Below are 17,446 nucleotides of genomic sequence, written 5' to 3' on the forward strand. Positions count from 1 at the left end.
AAATCTGACTGCAGTAGATGTGACAGAAAGGCATTAAAGTTGTGACAATTGACTAGTGTGGACCGAAAAACAGGAAATACACAGAGGTATGGAATAACACAACTTTTACGCCTTTCTGTCACATCTACTGCAGTCAGATTCACTGTGTTCGCTTGGAAGGAATCATACAGGCACTTGTAATGACATTCTGAACATGTTTAGAAGCTAAAAACAAGTTTAAAACTTGCCCTGTTTAAACCTGTTGGGTGCTAACTCTAGCAGGAGGATAACTCAGTGTAGACTGCACTGATTATTTTCATTAGTCTCATTACTGACAGCACTACAAATCTTTTAAAAAAACAGAGCTACATGTTGAAATCGACCGGAATTCTCCTTTAAATATGGTAATAATTAGAAAAAAAACATGCTTATTAATACCTAAATGAAGGTTAATTGATGCTGGTGTGTTTGCACATTATTACTGTTGTTGTGACCCAATGTGACGCCTTTATTCAAGTTTTAGCTTTTAAACAGTACTTTAGTATCAAAGTTCCTTGCCTTGTTGCATCTTCCTTTACTCACGTTTTTGAACACAGTTACAGTTTCCACCGTTTCGTCCTCTTCACATCTCCCTCATGACAACACATGTCGCCTGTGTTCTGTAGGTAAACTCAGCTAAATGAGCAGCAGCCCCAGCTTGACAGGAAACGGGAAGGTTCATGTAAGTGTGCCCCTACCTACACAGTAACATATCCAATATTCATGGCTTGAGTGGCCAGACTGTTGGCAGTCATTAGTGCACTTACTGCCTCTCTGCCATCACTCTGAAGCTCATCTGTGAGCCAGTCACTCAAGACGCGTTCCCCTGCAATAAACATGAGCCTGTCATTTCCAACTTTCCTGACACCCCATGCAACTCAGCACCTGATTAGGGAGTGTTTTTCTCTCTCCATTAGTTCCTTAAAAAATGAGAAAGATACTATCTCATTGGCAAGTGAACATTAAAGTCAGACACGTTATTGTCAGAAGGACAGTGGTTCCAACCCTGAGCGTTGGGCCGGCTACACATGGGCTGCATTATGTAAGTGTGGTGTTTCTGTTGCGTGTCAGCTGCATGGCGGCTGCGTGGATTATCTATGTCCTACACACCAGAAACATGTCTGACGCAATGCTGCTGCTGCTAGGTAATGTACAGAGAGGGCTATCTTGGAACACAGCGACGACAAATTCAAATTCTGAAAAATGGGTAATTGGGCTTTCAACAACTTTACTTAGCTGTAAAGAGCCTGTATTGTAAGCCTACCTGAAGATGACCTTCACTCCGAACACACACTATGTTGTTATGGTAGCCTATCCTATCTTTATATACTGTATTTAATGTATATACACTACCGGTCAAAAGTTTGGGGTCACTCACAAATTTCCATTGCACTCCATTGTAGACAGAATACCAGTTGAGATCAGTTGCATTGTTTTTTTAACAAGGGCAGCAGTTTTCAGATTACATTATGTGCTGACATAATTGCAAAAGAGTTCGCCAATGTTTTTCTAGTTTGTTTTTTAAAATGATATCAGATTAGTAAACAGCTTGTGCCTTTGGAACATTGGATGAATGGTTGGTGATAATCGGCATTGTAGATATTGCATTAAAGATCAGCCCCCCACTCAGTTCAGCTGGTATTCTGTCTATAATGGAAAGGAATAAAAATTTGTATGTGAACCCAAACTTTTGACCGGTAGTGTATATATTATCATATTCACCAAAGTTGCCCAATTTGGAGCACGCGGGTTTGGCCCGTGCTTTCTTTGTTTTGGCCCTCTATGGATTTAACATGCTCATGCTTATTTTCCTCTTATTTTAAAAGTAATGACTACAAAATTGGTACACTTGGATAATGGTTATTGGGATGGTTTCAAAAAGTAAAAAAAAAACTGTTTATGCATGTAAACTATATTCCCAGTTTCTTTTTAGAATAGCATTTCCTGTATTGTCGTAATGTTTTTATGCTGACGTCTAAGCCAGGTCTCCCTTGAGAAAGAGATTTTAATCTCATTGTTACCTGGTTTAACAAAGGGAGATAAAAAAAGGATTTACTCTTAAAATACAAAGACCTGTTTCTGGTTTTAGACTTGCCATCACAAAATAATTGTCCTCAAATGTTTTCCAATGGTTCTGTTACTGTTACTAAGTTTTTTTTTTATTGTCAGATGCATAAAAGAATGACAGAAGCAGTTGATGCATTCTCTCCAACAAGGCTCTCTTCAACAATCCTAATTAAATTAGTACAAAACAAAAAAGTGCAAGTAAAAAATCCCTGTCTAAATGAGAATCTAAGACATGACACATAAACTATAGCAAGTTATAATTCAGCGATACATATATACATAATAAAATGTGAAATAAGGTCATGTAAATATGTGGAAGACAGTAATTACAAATGAGTAAGTTGAATGTATGATTCAGAATCAGATTCAGTGAGAATATACAGTATATGTAAAACATTAATTCAGAGGTAAAACAGAGGTGAAAACAGTTCGTAGTACATAGCCTTCCTCAATGCTAGATATTTAATTGGCACTAGTAAAGCCATGGCTCCCACAACCCAACTCCCATTTGAGTCTCTGAAGGCCAAGTTGATGCCCTGAACCCTTTTCAGCGACCAGCTGTCCGTCTCTTCTGCTTTTCTCTCCCCCCCCCCTCTTTGTTTGTCGTCTGCTTGTGGAGCGCTCTGTGACACCATTTGTCTCCATAACAAGTCTCAGTGAGGAGCGTTTTTTGGTGGGCCCACCTGCAGGAGCCCCGGTGTTGGTCACTGCTCAACGCGGGCCTCCCAGGACTACCCACAGAGGAGGAGGCAATTACAGCTTGGAGAAGGAGCCATAAATCTCCATAAACTTCAGCGAGTCACTCTGCCCCCACTTTCGCTGGACACTCACATAATACATCTCCTTCTCAACAGCCCCCAGATGGACTCCAGAGGAGACGAGTCGATCCCCTGACTTACCACAACTGAGCAGCCCATTTTCAAAGTTGCTCTGAACTGAAGGGCCGGGACTCACGCTGCAACTGTTCTTGACCATGCAAATGAGCATTCTTGCTGATGTTTGTTGCTCAGAATTATTATTTTTTGGACCATGTTTTTATCTGGTTTGGGGAACATTACACATTTACATTGCTCAGTGTTTACATTTATGTAATCCACAAACTAAATACAGCCCTTTCAATCACAATCACAATCAGCTTTAAGGGCCAAGTTATTTTGAACACATACAAGGAATTTAACTGGAAAAGAAGTTTATAATGAATTAACTGTGTTGAAGCAAAAGAGAGTCAACGCAGAGCCTGAAGGCAGTTTTGTGATAGAGTGCAATCTGGATCAGAGTTATGAATTATAGAGACACTTTTCGTCTCAATGCAATGAAGAGCGTTTTCACAACATGCTGTATAACATGAAACCTTTTTTTCTGTAAAGGCCGGGTAATGGATCGTCTGGTGGTGCAGTTCAGGGGAAGAGGCACTGTTCTCACTAATCAGACAGGACGTGCAACGGAAAACATCCCTCTTGAGGAGGAAATGCCTGCTTCCTTTTTATCATATTCTTGAGGACATGCTCCTCTGCAAAGTTGCTGATGTATGGATGTAGCACCATCTACCTACAGAGACATAGGTGTGTGTGTTTGCGTGTGCATGTGTGCCATGTGTGTAAGAGAGAAACAAACTGTCTGGAAATTAGAGAGTTGCCAGCACTGCGAGTAATAACATAGCTGTGATTTTCCAAAGTGTGTAGCTACTGTTTTTTCTTTTTCTTTAAGTGAACTGGCTCTAACTAAGGTTTCAGATCAATGAACACTAGAAAACACTTGCACCTTTTTGTTGTTATAATGACATTATCTGTGAGTGGTCAAAAAAGTGGATAGTGTGTGTAAGGGACGGTGAGCTCTTAAAACTTACACATTTATGATGCAAAAAATTACAACAGTCGCATTTTGCTACATCCTTGTGTAGTATGGAAATGGCCAAACATCCTTTCTAGTCTAGAATTTGTATACTTTTAAAATACTTAAAATGAGTATTTTGCCCAGACAAGTGCAAGATTTTTTAAACCGTATACTCGGTTTCAGTTCCTAAGATAACTGCTATGTGTTAATAGAAGTCTCTCAGCCGATTGTGGTTGATGGAGATGTGGAAGGTGTTGATTTGATCTGTGAACTGTCTCTTCTCTTCCTCCTCCGTGTCTGACACATTTTAAACACACATCTGGGGAAAAACGGCTCTGTGTGTGGGTGTGTGTGTGTGAGTGCGTGTGTGTGTGTGTGTGTGTGTGTGTGTGTGTGTGTCACTTAATTGTTCTACCTTTCATTGACCTGAAGACACACTGTTTCTGTGAGTTGGTAAAAAAACCACATGTGGAGGTGGCAGCAAGACTCATTCGATCCCTACACCTCTCTACTGTTCTTTTTTTCCCCTCCCCGTTTCTCCTCTTCGGTGGTGTGATATCACTTTACTGGGTCACCAGATTTCCCAGAGTCACAGAGGGGACATGTTGCTCACCTCTTGACTTCTTTACCTCTTGAACTGGGAGAATTTCCCTCTGATATAGGGCTAAGACTGCCAGCTGTCATTCTCACCTCCCACTTATTTAAGACTGAAGCCAAGAGTGGGGAGAAGGTGTGCAATTTAGTGAAAGTAAAAGGCACGTAACAGAGGAAAGCTGATAAGCATCAAGCTGTACTTGTAGAGCAGCTCATCTAACATTAATGGTAGAGTAATTGGTTTGTAACTGTAACACTTACTAGGCCATCAATAATGAGCAGTGAGGCGAGTGTAGAGTTACTTGGTCGGGATAAGGGGCCATTGTGCCGGAGCTGAAGCCACAGAATCAGCTGAATGGGCCTCGGACAAATATTTATACAGTGTCATGTTACTGGAACATTCTAACTAGAGGATACAAGAATAGGCAGGGTGATTGAAAAGTCAGATACACATGTACTACATTTCTACTTTATCTGAGGATCTACTATTGGATCATTCAGTGATCAAAGCTCAGGAAATACAATAATGAAAGGAGCTCCTTCTACTCAAGAATATTGCTTTTTTTGGGACGCTGTGAGAAGTGTAATTGAGGATTAGGATTATTATAATTTTTTAATTGCTGTCTGAAATGCATTTAATGTTTTCAATTACACATGTAAAACATTTTTTAATATTTAATTTATATTGTATTATTAAAGCTAGAGTGCGTAGTTCCTGTCTCCCCCATGAGGAATTCTAAGGAATGACAACAAAACTGTCAGCGCGTCCTCATGATACAAGCCTTCCATGATTGTGCAAAATCCCCCCCCTCCACGCAGTTGCTAGTAGCCAAGGAGGACACGGAGAATTGAAAAAACACGATGGACTCTTTAGAAGTTGGTAATTATCTTCACTCAAATTTCTGTGCGGTAAAGTCATCAGACGACACAATCTTCTAAACTGACTTGTGTGGAGCTGATGGTATTAATTAGCTTTGTAGCAACCTTTTGGGCAATGCCTTGAAGGTAACGGATGCTCATTAATATCACACAGTTATACACTTTAATGCATGGTGACATAGCAAGATTTTTGGAAATTGAATTGAGGAACTGGTAAATATTCAAAAAACAGTCACCCAAGTAAGTATTTTATTTTGAAGTTAAGATTTAAGGATTAAAGGATACATTCACAATTTGTTAAAGTCTTTCTCCAAACAAGTGTCATGTGCCCATACGGACAGTGAAACAGGTTTTACTTGCTGTAGTAATTGCTCCGGATCATACTGGCCATTAAAGATCCCTTTCATTGTACGGGACGGGGGAGAAAATGTTGTTGTGCAGAGTTAGACTAGTCTTGCATTGCCATACCTAACTTCAGAGCATTGAGATGTGGCTACACCGCACATACATTCTGGAATGGGAGAAAAAAAACAATCACAATCGTCTTGGGTGGCGCTAAGCTCCAGATGCAGCAACTGTGGCTCTGCAAAATGTTCTCTGAAAGGAACTAGTTTTGGTGGAACGTTTACACCCCGCAAAAGTAAATTCCACATACAATGACACATTAAGTTAACTGTTAACACAATAGTATGAACAGGAGCTGCCAAAAAGCTGGATACATGGTTAAACGTCATTTTTTTTTTACCAGTGTATCATCGTGTGTACTCCATAGCAACCTTCAACAATAATAATAATAATAACACATTTTATTTAACAGCACCTTTCTGAACACTCAAGGTCGCTTTACAGACAACAAAAGACAGAATACAGGGAACAGAAAAGTGAAAATATAATAATTATTATAGTAATATGCCTTGCCTTGCCTAGCCTAATATAATACAAAAATAATGCAGATAGGAAATGCTGTAATCATATTCATTGTAAGTCTTTACAATCAGTCCCCGAAATACCCGAGCAGGCTATCTAAATTCTTCAAAACTTTCATTTTCAGCACGTAGCTAAATAACTTGAAGTACGTTGTTGTTGAGAGAGTGGAAGTTGAGGGACATCCGGCGCCGGATGTCAGCCAATTATGGTGGAAATGAATTCCATTAATCCAGGCTATATTTGGACAAACCAAGAGGATATCTTTCAAAGCTACAGTATTTTCAGTATAAAATGTGTTGTGACAACGGTTTTCCTGTTAAACTAGAGGAAAGCTCATAACCAAAAAAAGGACTTTTGTAATAAAAAAGGTTGTCACTTTAGCTGAAGACTCTTATTGGCTTCAGATAAACCTTTGAGTTTATTGTTGCAGGGAAGGTTTCCATCACCTACTACACATTAAAAAGTGCATTAAGAACTTTTAGTTGTTGCTTAATTGTTACCCATTGGGTTACCCCATCACACATTTCTCAGGTATGTAACCTACTGTTCTCAGCCCTGCCATTCAGAGCTCTATATGTTCACCATAATATGTGGATACAATTGCCAATGTACAATAAAACATGCAAAAGTATATATAATCAGATTTTTGGACATTTTCTTAAAATGTTTACTCATAACCAAACAGCTTTTCCCTGATGTGAGAGACACAGACATGTGCTAACCCATATGCCATATTGTTCCAATGTTACCACAAATGATCATCTTTTAAACACGAAAATCCTTAAGTCCACTGCATTTATGCGAATAAGTACTCACTGTCTGGTAAGGAGAGTCTGTTTAAAACTGAAACCACTTTGGTTTTAGGTTCTCGGCAGCAAACCCACACGCAGGTGTGTTTACCTGGATGTACGCTTTTAATGTCTGCCAACACCTGAACAATGACTTGTTTCATGTAGCTGGAAAGAGCAAAATGAATCATCTCCTCATTCCTCCTTATTACTGTAGCTAAATTTAAAAGATAATAACAGCAACATTCTTCCGAAGTGTATCCCATGCAAATGGATGACAAATGAAAGGAAAATTGAACATACAGTATTAGTAAGATATTAGTCCACTTAAGTAGTAAACTAATCTTGATACAGCTGAAAATTGAAAAACCATACAAATATTGTATAGTGGGTGTTACAGAAACGCCATTGTGACTAATACACATCATTGTAAAAATGAGGTTATAATTTACTAAAGTTTTCCTTTTGAAACTGCAAGGCAGGGCTGTTGTAACTCTGCTGTGTTCCCCGTTTCTGATTACCATTTTCTTCAGACCGCTGGCCCACTAACAGCACCAAATCTACAGTCTGTTCCCGTCTGTGCTAAACTAACCTTGAATCCAGTGCTTGCACTCACTCAAAAAAGGGAATGCTGCATATCAATTCCAACCTTAACTTTATTTTAAACCCAGCATCATCAACTTGATAAATGCCAGAGCAAATCATTGCACTTATGTCAAATCCAGAACCGGTCAGACTTTAGATTTCAACAAGGCATGGATAAGAAAACAAATTGCGTCTCAGCAAAAACACGAGAAAACTGAACTGGATTCCTCCTGTGATGAAATCCAAGCAGTATGTATTTCTCTCAAAAGTGTGGAAATCCAGACAAACACAGCAACTTGGCTTTTGAGGTCAGATTGAGTTGCCATGTGACACTAAACCCCCCCCATCTTCACTGCCCAAGCAGCCCTCTGAACCTCCCCTGAGAGCTGCACAGCTGTTGGGGACCTCTCTTTCAACTCACGGCAGGAGGTCTGCAGCACCCCCTGGCCCTAAGCTTTCCCTTCTCTCCACCATTGCCTCAGACTTTATGCACTGTAACCATAGCCTGCCGTGGACTTTTAAGAGGGCTCAAACCTCCCACGGCAGCTGCTTGGCTGGTAAACGGATCCACGCAAAGGCAGATCACCTGAGAGCGCCGGGGGTAGATCTCTGGAGAGCTGCTCATGTGTCCTACTGCCTGCTCCATTCACGGAGGATCAGAAAAGGAAAAGGCTCCGAGGACCCTTGAGACTGAGCAGAAAAGGGAAAGTAACAAAACTAGAAACTTTCAAGGTGACCCATTTATTAAAAGACTTTGATGCTTGCACGGCTTTATTTAACACACGTGGTCCTATGTGGTGTATTCTCAAGCAGCAGATGAGACAGGAATAAACCCCTGCAGAATTTACAAGGGGAACTTTGCTACAGGAAAAACTGGAGGGTAGACTTATGTAAGTATTGTCACAAATAGCTTGCAGCCAGGTCAAATGTGTGTTTCTAATTTGTTGTCTCTCGTCGAGATCTCTTATTAAAATAGATTGTATAAGGTGCAAAATGGGTGGGCAAAGTGTTATAGATTAAATATCTGTACAAAAGTGCTGCTAAAATGCTCATGAGCAAAACAAATACTGTTGTATAAAGAAATAAGAACAGTCCAATATTGGTTAAAATGCAGTGATATTGTTTGAAAGTATTTTATTTTGTGGATTTTCTTAATTACTTTTCTGTGTGGTTAAGGTTCACTGATGTTTGTGGTTATGACGATTTCACATGGTTGAGGTTTGGCTTCGGTTAGGCAACTAAAACACTTGGTTAATGTTGGGGTAAAAATGTGGCAATGATTTATTAAACAGAGGGCTGTGACTGGACTCAAACTCTGGTCTCCCGCATGAAAATTTAACTTGCCACACTACAAGCCCATCCACCACCCCAAACGCCTGAGACCTTGACTTTCCATCTCAGCACATGTAGACCCTACCTCTTACTTTGACACTTAACATTGGCATTGGATGTGAATTGTGAGGAACAGAATGGTCCAATAAGGACAGAATTCCTACGATACTGGGCTGTTTGATAAGAGATGCAATCCTTTCCTTGTGTGAGTCCTGTGTAGAAGATGAGGGATGAAATCCACATTCCTCAAGCTAACATGAGGTTTCAACACTTTGAGTGGCCAAACCAAGTGTTAAAACATTCCGAACTCAAGTTTCATAACTGAAAAAAACCTAAATCAATCAATTTTGAAATGAAAGCATGTTCCAACTATGTGCTTTAAATTTGAATGGTGTTGCTGCACCATCTTGGATTGGGCCTTTTCTGTCAAACTAAATTAAGGAAATGAAAACTGAAATTCCACTACTGCTTTCCCCCCTTATCCTTCCCTTCTCATGATGCCAAACCTCATTCCTATTGAAAATGTTCCACCTTGCTATGCTCGGTGAATTTTCAACACTCCTCATGTCAGGATATTTAATCAAATAAAGATTGGATCAGTGGTGTAGCGGCAGCTGGGGCGTGCCATTTGGGACTTGTAGTCATTAATGAGCAGTGACTAATTGCTCTATGGTTCTGTGGGAATACAGAGAACCTCTATGGGACTTGTTCAATGCTAAGTTTCCCCCTTCAAACAACCCTCATGCCTCTCTCTCTCTTTCTCTCATTCATCAAGGTTTAAAGCTCTCCACCCGTACCGCATATTGCCGATGAGTCAGGGAGATAAATAAGGCATAAAACCTGTTTTCCAGCCTTTTTTGTCATGAAAATATATGGACCATCCTTGGTTAAGTGTATAATGTTGTATTCCCACAGAAAGCTATGTAGCTGGGGAAAAGAACCGTTGGTTCTGCAGAAAATCTATTTAGACAAACAGTATGTCAAATACTGGGTCAGGGACTTCGGGGTCGAAGTCTATGTTAATGACCTCATCTCTGTCAGCTGGCTAAAAGTGGCATTCAAGAAGCCAAGGATGCAGTCCTATTTTCTAAAATGCATTATTTATTACTATTCCAATAAACACGCCAAAAGACGAAAAGACAGAAGCAATGAATTAGCTAATAAACATCCCCCTCATCAAGCTGATTGACAGGATGTAATGCCTGTCCTTCGCTTCTCTTGAAGTCCATTATTGCTATTGATTGCTGTCACTTTGGAATGATATTTTGTAGTTTCCCAGATCGACTCGCCACGGCTGCAATAATCACTTACAGCATGAGCAGGAGTGTTGTAGCCTTGAGGTGGTAGCTTCAGCAGAGCTGGATACAGTATGTTTTGTCTCAGCCGTGATGGCTTCTGGTGAATCTATAACGCCTTGTCAAAGACTAACACCCTACTTGAGTGAGCATTTTTATTGAAAGTGGCATTTTGTTTATTATTAGTCTGAATTCACTTTGGTACAGTATGTGCAAAAAACCTGCCTTCTGGGATGCTTGTACTTGTACTTTGAATGAATCAATATTGTTCAAAAGTTCAGACAGCAAAGAATCGATTTTGTCTAAAGCTATGAAGATACATGATTTTTTTTCTTGCTATTTTCTGAAATTTTATAGGCTAAACATTTAATAGAGTAACTGAAAAAAAACATCCACAGTTCATACATCAATTATGATAAAAACCATTTGTTAGCTGCGTTAGTTGCAGCCTTCATTATGTTATTTGAAATGATGGGACCCAGAATGGGTTTTCACACAACAGCACAAAGTGTTGCTGACCTCAATGACGTGCAGTAATTTAACTTTGGCCGCTACTTCTTTCATTATTTCTTACTTAAAATGACATCCCTCGTCAAACTAATGCAGCACATTTTGACCATCAAGAAGTACTTGCATGTATTGTTAAAAAAAAAAGCAAGACTCAATTTAGCTGATCTCCATGCAGCTCTGGATACGTATTACATGATGTAAATAAATGCAATATGTCATCTATATACTAAAAGATTGACATTTTTAAACAACTGTTGGATGGATTATCATGACCTTCATGATCCCCAGAGGAGGAATTGTAGTGACCTTAGTGAGCACCCAACCTTGGCGACATTCTTGGTCACCAAATGATGTATCCTGACGACTTTTGTGACCCCCTGATTTGTTATTTTACTACCTACTGGATGGATTGCCATGCAATTTGTTACACACATTTATTTCCCCCTTGGAATGAATTGTAATTACTCTGGCAACCCTCTGACTATCACCATCATCAGGTCACATTTTTTTAAATTTTAATGTCCAATACTTTGGTTTATGACCAAATACCTGCCAAACTAATGGCATTCACATCAGCCTCAGTTGTAGTTTATGTTACGTGCCAATTAGCAAATGTTAGCATGCTAACACGATAAGATGAATATGGAATACATACAATACATATACCTGACAAACATCAGCATGTAAGCAATAGTAAAAAATGATTTCTGTCATTTATTAACACTCAGGATTTCTTGGCGGTGAAGTCAGGTTAAATAGTTTTAGCTATGCAAGATTTTGGACACTGTTTCACACGTAACTGTATAGGTAAAAAAGCAACAAAAACAGCACCCTGGTAGGGCCCACTTCAGAAAACAGTCAGATAGCCCAGCAACATTTATATTTTAATGAATAAGAACACATTTCCTGTGAGATCAGGTTGGTGTGAGAGAAAGGAGGGAGCGAGGGACTGAGACTAAGGCTGCAAGGCAGCAATCACACAAAACACATTTGGAGGTCATTACAGAGCCAGTCATGCTGAGTGACTCCTACAGGCTGAAACACTGCTTACACTGTTTAAAGTGGATTTGATGAAAGCTTTCATTCAGTCCAGCTCATTAGTTTGAGGCTTGGATAGTACACATTTGGAGATTACTCACTCTGGGCCTGTGCTGAGCTGCCAATGCCAGGTTTGCTTTTCATTTATTTCTACATAAATCACTTTGTAGAAACACAAATCTAAAGCAAAACACACTAATAAGTCCAGAAAGCAGAGCACATGTTCACAATATCAGCCTTCTGTTCTAGAAAATCGACACAATTTGAAAATGTTGTGAAGGAGAAGGATATGTAAGTGCATTTAGGAAACAGCACTGAATACTCTGAAAGCACCTTTAAACTGTTATTGGTATGCATTTGCCAATTTTACTATGCCTCCTAAAAATCATAGAAAACTTAGTATTTCATTAACAAAACTTTTTTTTTTTTTTTTTTTAAATGTTTATGTCCCATAAATTGTCTAACCTTGACAATACTGACTTCCGTGCAAAGTCACTAGAGAGTTGATTTAACTTTTCCTGTGCACTTCCCTGAACTCTGAGATTCAAAGATACCCCTGGCAAGCTAGATTTGGCACGCCATAGATTAGAAACGGTCGCTGCGGATTGCCAACGGGCTGTAGATCATCCAGTCTGAACAGCCCCACTGGTCAACATGGTCGCTCAAAGGCTGCGGGCAACCCTTCCTGGCACTTCCGTCTCCTGTCTGAACCAGCGTGAAGCTGAATCTCTCCGATGTTTCCAGCCCACTTTATGCGCACTGCTCTTTCACCTCAACCTAGCGCAAATATCGAGTATTTTTAAATTCTTAAAAGCACGTCTGAGGGGGACTTTGAGTAGTGAACAGAAATGATTTTTTTCTGATATGGAAAGCAAAAAGCAGGAACTGTTTCATAATACTGTAAACTGAATTGTGTTCCATTGTGAACCCAGAAAGGGATCTTATATAAACCGGAATTAATAAAGAATACACTTCAAAAGGATCAAAACCAGGAATTGAAGGATAAGAGCTTGTTCACAACCCACATGAATAGGGCTCATCCACACCCACAATTTAATCCAACATCAATGAATGCCTCACTGCTACCTGACACAATAGATCATTATGTTGCTTCCTGCTTCATCTAGCATCCTTTTCCCCCCCCAATGTTGGTATTATTACGTCTGATATCCAAACCCTCATTGGGAAAATTTCTTTTAACAACCCTACTTGGAGATTGAGGATCCTATTTTAACGATCTAAGCAGACGATGTGAAGCGCCTGGTGAAGTATGAATCTACTTTTGCAAGTTTAGCGGGGGGAAAAAATGGTCCGTGCGCCAGGCGCGTGGTTCAAAAGGCTTGTACTTAGTGTCTTCATTAATCCCAGGGGTGTTTTGAGCATAACATGCAATAAACCAATCAGAGTGTCATCTCTCATTCCCTTTAAAAGCCACGCGCGTTTGTACCTTGGTGCATTGCTTTTACGATGGAGGATTTGTAAAGCAGGAAGGAGAGATTTTCAGAAGAAGAAACGCTTGTGTGTGAAGTGAATGCGTGTGAGCAGATCATTTGTGGCATGAGCATTATGCTACCAAATCTCTTTTTACATTGTCATATCTTTATTTTTAATCTTTTGCATGTTTGTATGCTGCTGCACATTGGTCAATTGGTGGATCAATTTCTGCTACCTCAAGATAGCAAAACGCCAAGAATGCACCTGACCACTAGACTGGGTAACCCCGCCCACTCTCCCGGCGGTTGGGTTTTCGCCCTGTAGCTCGGTCTGGAAACCTGCACATTTAATTCTCCTGCTTCAGTTCACAATTTCGCGGCAACCAATCCCAAACTGGCTTATCCACCTGCCGCTATCGGCGGGTTTAACACGGTGATGATAGAGAAGCGACCAAGCAGCAATGTTTACATTCAACATAGCGGCGGCCACCGAACGCCACCAAAGCAACCAGTTTTTACCGCTGTCTCTTCTACGTCACCCGGATCTCTGGTCTGATTGGTTGAAGGACGAGACAATTGCGTACAGTGTAATTTGAACTGTGCCTGTTGGTCACACCTCTTGTGCAGAGAAAATACAGAGCAGACTCCCCAGAACAATGCTCAATTTCAAATCTATCGAGCAAGGCTTGGTCTGGTGACAGCCAGACTACACACACACCTTCCTGTGAAAACCAGCATCCCGATGGGCTCGCAAATGGGCGCAGGTGCGTTTGCGGTTTCAACGACGTGGCCGCTGGATGGGAAAATGACAACTGCATCGGTCTTAAACTAGCAAAGGCCCTTCCATTCCATTGTGCACTAACAAATGTGTTTTTCTCCCCTTCACCGTTAATGCCCACAAAAAGCTAAAACCCAAATCCATTTGGCACAGTCAGAAGCTATTAACGTCCGCTGAAAAGCAGGTTTTCCGTAATTTCCCAGAAACCAAGGGCTCTCGATGTTTCTGAAAACCCATTAAAACTGTTTACAGAGACAAAGTCTGGGAGCAGCGAGTTATTGTGTTGTGCATTCTCTCTTTATGTCCATAGATAACTGCACAAACAGAGACAACATGAAATCAGGTTGAGATATTTCCAGTGAAGCTGCAATGGACTTACATTTTACCTGGTCTCAAACGTCTCTATTTTTATATATTTGTAAAAAGGAATATTTTTAGACATAAGAAAGCAATGTCGAAGATGTCATTGTGGGTTCTGGGAAATTGTATTTTTTAACATGGAAACCTTATGATAGGCAAAAAAAAATAAAAAATCACCAAAAGGTTGTTCATAATGGAGGGAAGGTAAACAATACTTCATTAATTTTTTTTCTAAAAACTCAATGTAAAGCACATGAACAACTGATATCTAAGAGTGCAAGACTACTTGAGGGTAAATTATCTTCACTGTAAGTCGCTCTGTGAGGTTGACATTTAGCCAATGCTCTTGTCTAAAGGTAAGACTGGAGCCATATTTCTCCTTGGCTCTCATCTCCTCGCAGCATTGCGGCCTGTGTCCGTGGGCATTCATGCGCACGCCACGCAAGAATGCAGGCTTTGGCAAACGTGACCCTGGGCCCTTACAGTAGAAGGACTGAGCAGGCTCCTGTCTGACTCAGCTCAGGTCCACGCAGCGGGCTGTCAAAGCCTATCATCGTCACACACTCTGCGATCAATACCTTACAGCCTCATGACAAAGTGTGTTAGTGTAACACACTCCCCTTCCTCACTCAAGTCTTAATCAGAAAACACCACAGAAAAAGAAGGCAAACAGCAAAACATGTGTGACATTTATTTCCCTTTTGTCAACATGCTTGCTAGAGTGTATTGGTGTATTTTAATAGACTGTGTTCTGTAACGGTGTCGGGCACCATTGCAATGTATTTCTCTCACAGTTTAGAATTAAAAATCCCTTTCAGCTATGACGCCATATAAACGGAACATTTATTTTCTCTCAACAGCTGAAGTTGCAAGCAGGGATTTTTTTGCAAATCTTACACATTCTTGCAACAATTGTTGCACAGACCATGATTTATATCTTGGAACTTGGAATGCTCAAAGGCTCTCCAAGCGGTTTTGAAATAAATTTCAACTTAGGAAACACTGACACGATTACTTTCAACAGACTTTACTTCAGTGTTTTTGCAATTTTCACACTAAGTGTTCATGCAAAATAAAATATATGTAAATATGCTCATACTTTCACACTCTACATGAGTTTATTTTGGACACTTTGTGCTGCTTATTTGGAGTTACATTTCACTTAGGCTGAATTCCATTTCTCCGTCTTACCCCTTTGTCTTAACCCTAGCCCTTGTCCCTCCAAACCGAGGGGTGTGTGTATGTCGATTGCGTGGGTTTTGACAACAGTGCCATATGTACTGCACGTATGTATTTTATATTTCTTTTATGTTCACTTTGGTGGTGGTGGTGGTGCAGCGGCAGATGTTCTTATCTGTGTAGGCTACTGCAGAGCTCTGTTTGCAATACATATTTTTATACACACTGCATGGTGTGTTGTATATCTGTTTTCAGTTTTATTGTTTTGAATGACATTGATGTTCAGAAACACTTTATTTGTTAACAAGAATTTTTCTTTATTGCCCAATGAAGTAAACATAACAGGCAAAACATTGTAGAAATATATATTACAGAACCATTATCAACTGTTAGAACCATAACCTCCATGTAACACACATAAAAAGGCACTCAGATGTGTATATGTGTAAAACTCAAAAAAGACACACAACACCACAAACAAACAAAACTACAGCTATTCTGAAATTCCAGACCAGTTTGATGTCCCGTATCATAACCAACAACAATGTACAGGTGCATGAACGGGAATGAATACAAATAATAATAATACAAAAATACAGTACCAATACAATATTTAAGCCAAAAATATTTACATTTATGGGTCTCTCTGGTCATTCTGGTTGCCATTGTTGCAGGCTGCGCAGTGTATTCTGGGTAGCCCTTACTTTCAAGTGAGCTAACGAATTTGCTTAAAACTAAGGGGTATGTACCCCTTCCCCTTAGCCCTACCCCTCAATCAAAATGAGAATTGGGACAGCCCTTGAACGTTAACGTGCAAAAGTAAGGGGTAAGGGGAAAGGGTAAGCTAGAGACATAAGATTCAGCCTTATTCTCTGAAATAAACCAGCAAATGCCAAATAAAGCCAAGCCAAGTTTGTTCTAAATGATTTATTCGTTGATCAAAAAAAAAAAAAATCCTGCCTGGGACCTGCTTACCAAATCAGTATTAAAACCCTGTTTTCATTTAAAAGTGTATCTGCTAATCTGCAGGGACTGTTGGTGCAGAGCTGAGCCTTCACCACTATTGATTCTTTTGACAAAGAGTTTGAAGTTGGGCAAACCCGCGTGAATAAAGCAAACTTTGGATGATCAATGGGTAAGAACTCCTGATTAGATAAGATCGTAATTTTCCATGTCCGATATATTGCTGTCTAAAGCTGCACAAGGGACGGCAGATTAAAAGTGGGGAAAAAGAAGATGGAACTGAATGGCAAAAAAACGTACTGGAGGCTTTTAATTGAGCTACGTACATCCACTTCCATCAGTAAACATGTGGATACAAGTTTTTGCACACAACTGACAAAAGACCTTTGCTCTACAATGCTAAGTGTCTCTGTGGACTTCATATGTATTAGGCAATCTACAGTAAAATCATGAAAGTTGGTGGGTATTGCCTTGTCTGCCTTCTTAATCGCCATAGCTGTTGCAACAGCAATTGCTTTCCTTCCAGGGGCGTGTGTGCCAGCTCCCCCCCTCAAACACGCAAACAGTTAGAAAACACACACAGCCTTGCAAAATCAATAATCCTCAGTGCAGCGTGACAAACAAACGCAGCGGAGCTCCTCCGTGGTACGAGGGTTCTCCATCCTGCCAAGTCTCAGCCTGAAACTTGTGGACAAAATTGAATCAACTTTAATCTTAAATGTCTGAAATCCAAGAGTTTGTTTACACGGCCTCCGGATGGTAGCAGACCTCAGACAAGCATGAATATACAGTAGTGCAGATATACTGCAGTAGCTGCAACATGGAAGTTAAACAACTGGACTATTACCTTTAAACTACATAAACTGT

General features: G+C 40.1%; 1 long non-coding RNA gene across 1 annotated transcript in view; it reads right to left on the reverse strand.

Moving 5' to 3' along the window:
- LOC116704108 (uncharacterized) overlaps positions 1 to 16,448 on the reverse strand; it is an 18,543-nt gene extending 2,095 nt beyond the window's left edge. Inside the window, exons 1-2 of the long non-coding RNA XR_004335594.1 lie at positions 16,352 to 16,448; positions 10,874 to 10,875 (exon numbers count right to left, since the gene is read on the reverse strand). This is a non-coding gene — a long non-coding RNA (uncharacterized LOC116704108). The remainder of the gene's footprint in view (positions 1 to 10,873; positions 10,876 to 16,351) is intronic.
- Positions 16,449 to 17,446: the final 998 nt, after the last annotated feature.

The sequence above is a fragment of the Etheostoma spectabile genome, chromosome 16 (genome assembly GCF_008692095.1).
Source record: "Etheostoma spectabile isolate EspeVRDwgs_2016 chromosome 16, UIUC_Espe_1.0, whole genome shotgun sequence".
NCBI lineage: Eukaryota > Metazoa > Chordata > Actinopteri > Perciformes > Percidae > Etheostoma > Etheostoma spectabile.